General features: G+C 43.9%; 1 non-coding gene across 1 annotated transcript; it reads right to left on the bottom strand.

Moving 5' to 3' along the window:
- Window positions 1–582: 582 nt before the first annotated feature.
- On the bottom strand, window positions 583–690 carry LOC130964253 (small nucleolar RNA R71). The gene has a single exon (XR_009080354.1). It is a non-coding gene; the product is annotated as a small nucleolar RNA R71 (small nucleolar RNA).
- Window positions 691–3989: the final 3299 nt, after the last annotated feature.

Genomic DNA, 3989 nt, shown 5'->3' with positions numbered 1-3989 from the left:
GTGACATAGAGGATTCCATATTTTCTTGTTCTCTTCTCTTTCATATGAGCAGGAGCAGAGACAAAGGCATTCTTGTTGAAGCTGATCCTGAACCTGAAAGGACCTTGAAGAGAAAAGAGAAGCCAAAGCACAACTCTCTTTAGAGGACCTGACCGAATTCTTCAAAGAAGAAGAACACATGGCAGCCGAAAACAACAACAATGCCAACAATGCAAGGAAGGTGCTGGGTGACTTTACTGCACCTACTCCCAACTTCTATGGGAGAAGCATCTCTATCCCTGCCATTGGAGCAAACAACTTTGAGCTTAAGCCTCAATTAGTTTCTCTAATGCAACAGAATTGCAAGTTCCATGGACTTCCAATGGAAGATCCTCATCAGTTTTTAGCTGAGTTCTTGCAAATCTGTGACACAGTCAAGACTAATGGGGTTGACCCTGAGGTCTACAGACTGATGCTATTCCCTTTTGCAGTAAGAGACAGAGCTAGAATATGGTTGGACTCACAACCTAAGGATAGCCTGGACTCTTGGGAAAAGCTAGTCAATGCCTTCTTGGCAAAGTTCTTTCCACCTCAAAATGGAGTAAGCTTAGAGTGGAAGTCCAAACCTTCAGACAGAAGGATGGAGAATCCTTCTATGAAGCTTGGGAAAGATACAAACAATTAATCAGAAGCTGTCCCTCAGACATGCTTTCTGAATGGAGCATCATAGGTATCTTCTATGATGGTCTCTCTGAACTATCCAAGATGTCTTTGGATAGCTCTACTGGAGGATCTCTTCATTTGAAGAAGACGCCTGTAGAGGCTCAAGAGCTAATTGAAATGGTTGCAAATAACCAATTCATGTACACTTCTGAAAGGAATCCTGTGAACAATGGGACTAGTCAGAAGAAAGGAGTTCTTGAGATTGACACTCTGAATGCCATACTGGCTCAGAACAAGATATTGACTCAACAAGTCAATTTAATTTCTCAAAGTCTGTCTGGAATGCAAAATGCACTTGGCAGTACTAAGGAAGCTTCATCTGAGGAAGAAGCTTATGATCCTGAGAACCCTTCAATGGAAGAGGTGAATTACCTAGGAGAACCCTATGGAAACACCTACAATTCTTCATGGAGAAATCACCCAAATTTCTCATGGAAGAATCAAGAGAGACCTCAACAAGGTTTCAATAACAATAATGGTGGAAGAAACAGAATTGGCAATAACAAGCCTTTTCCATCATCTTCTCAGCAACAGACAGAGAGTTCTAAGCAGAATACCTCTGACTTAGCAACAATGGTCTCTGATCTAATCAAAACCACTCAAAGTTTCATGAATGAAACAAGGTCCTCCATCAGAAATTTGGAAGGACAAGTGGGACAGCTGAGCAAGAAAGTTACCGAACTCCCTCCTAGCACTCTCCCAAGTAATACAGAAGAAAATCCAAAAGGAGAGTGCAAAGCCATAAACATGGCCGAATATGGAGAGGAAAGAGAGAAGGTGGACGCCATTGAGGAAGACCTCAATGGGCGTGCACCAACCTCCTCTGAGTTCCCCAATGAGGAACCATGGGAATCTGAGGCTCAAAATGAGGCCATAGAGATTCCATTGGATTTACTTCTGCCTTTCATGAGCTCTGATGAGTATTCTTCCTCTGAAGAGGATGAGTATGTCACAGAAGAGCAAGTTGCTAAATATCTTGGAGCAATCATGAAGCTAAATGACAAGTTATTTGGAAATGAGACTTGGGAAGATGAATCTCCCTTGCTCACCAAAGAGCTGGATGACTTGTCTAGGCAGAAATTACCTCAAAAGAGACAAGATCCTGGAAAGTTTTCAATACCTTGTACCATAGGCACCATGACCTTCAAGAAGGCCTTGTGTGACTTAGGGTCAAGTGTGAACCTCATGTCTCTCTCTGTAATGGAGAAGCTAGGGATCTTTGAGGTACAAGCTGCAAGAATCTCATTGGAGATGGCAGACAACTCAAGAAAACAAGCTCATGGACTTGTAGAGAATGTTTTGGTAAAAGTTGAAGACCATTACATCCCTACTGATTTTATAGTCCTAGAGATTGGGAAGTGCATGGATGAATCCATCATCCTTGGCAGACCCTTCCTAGCCACAGCAAAGGCTGTGATTGATGTTGATAGAGGTGAGTTGATCATTCAATTGAATGAAGAATCCTTGGTGTTTAAGGCTCAAGGATATCCCTCTATCACCATGGAGAAGAAGCTTGAAGAGCTTCTCTCAAATCAGAGACAAACAGAGCCCCCACAGTCAAACTCTAAGTTTGGTGTTGGGAGGCCACAACCAAACTCTAAGTTTGGTGTTGAACCCCCACATTCAAACTCTAAGTTTGGTGTTGGGAGGTTCCAACATGGCTCTGAGTATCTGTGAGGCTCCATGAGAGTCCTCTGTCAAGCTAATGACATTAAAGAAGCGCTTGTTGGGAGGCAACCCAATGATTATATTTTATATATTTTCTTTTGTTATTTTATGTTTTTTGTAGGTTGATGATCATAAGAATTTACAAAATCAATGAAAAAAGCAAAAACAAAATGAAAAACAGGAAGAAAAACAGCACACCCTGGAGGAAGATGTTGCTGGCGTTCAAACGCCAGTAAGCCTAGCAGTTGGGCGTTTAACGCCCAGTCTGGCACCATTCTGGGCGTTTAACGCCAGAAAGGGGCACCAGACTGGCGTTAAACGCCAGAAAAGGGCAAGAACCTGGCGTTAAACGCCAGGAATGGGCACCAGCCCGGCGTTTAACGCCAGAAATGACTCAAAACGTGATTTTGAGCAACATTTGGTGCAGGGATGACTTTTCCTTGACACCACAGGATCTGTGGACCCCACAGGACCCCCACCTACCCCACCACCACCCTCTCTCTTCTTCCCCCATTCACCAATCACCTCAATACCTCCTCCCCAAAAACCCTTCACCTATCAAATCCCATCTTTCTCTTCACCACTCACATCCATCCTTCATAAATCCCCACCAACCTCACCCTTCAAATTCAAACCACTTTCCCTCCCAAACCCACCCATACATGGCCGAACTCCTTCTCCCCTCTCTCCTATAAATACCCTTCTTCACTTCTTCATTTTCACACAACCTAAACACCACTTCTCCCCCTTCTTTGGCCGAACACACTACCATCTCCCTCTTCCTCATTTCTTCTTCTTCTACTCTCTTCTTTCTTCTTTTGCTCGAGGACGAGCAAACCTTTTAAGTTTGGTGTGGCAAAAGCGTTACTTTTTCGTTTTCCATAACCATTTATGGCATCCAAGGCCGGAGAAACCTCTAAAAAGAGGAAAGGGAAGGCAAAAGCTTCCACCTCCGAGTCATGGGAGATGGAAAGATTCATCTCAAGGGTGCATCAAGACCACTTCTATGAAGTTGTGGCCTTGAAGAAGGTGATCCCCGAGGTCCCCTTTTCACTCAAAAAGGGTGAATATCCGGAGATCCGCCATGAGATCCGAAGAAGAGGTTGGGAAGTACTTACCAACCCCATTCAACAAGTCGGAATCTTGATGGTTCAAGAGTTCTATGCCAATGCATGGATCACCAAGAACCATGATCAAAGTGTGAACCCGGATCCAAAGAATTATCTTACTATGGTTCGGGGGAAATACTTGGATTTTAGTCCGAAAAGTGTGAGGGTAGCGTTCAACTTGCCTATGATGCAAGGAGATGAACATCCTTACACAAGAAGGGTCAACTTTGATCAAAGGTTGGACCAAGTCCTCACAGTTATATGTGAAGAGGGCGCACAATGGAAGAGAGATTCAAGAGGCAAGCCGGTTCAATTGAGAAGGCATGACCTCAAGCCCATGGCTAGAGGATGGTTGGAGTTCATTCAACGCTCAATCATTCCCACTAGCAACCGGTCCGAAGTTACCATAGACCGGGCCATCATGATTCATAGCATCATGATTGGAGAAGAAGTGGAAGTTCATGAGGTTATAGCCCAAGAACTCTATAAAGTGGCGGACAAGCCTTCCAC

The sequence above is a fragment of the Arachis stenosperma genome, chromosome 2 (assembly GCF_014773155.1).
Source record: "Arachis stenosperma cultivar V10309 chromosome 2, arast.V10309.gnm1.PFL2, whole genome shotgun sequence".
NCBI lineage: Eukaryota > Viridiplantae > Streptophyta > Magnoliopsida > Fabales > Fabaceae > Arachis > Arachis stenosperma.
This window is presented reverse-complemented; position numbering and strand designations above follow the sequence as displayed.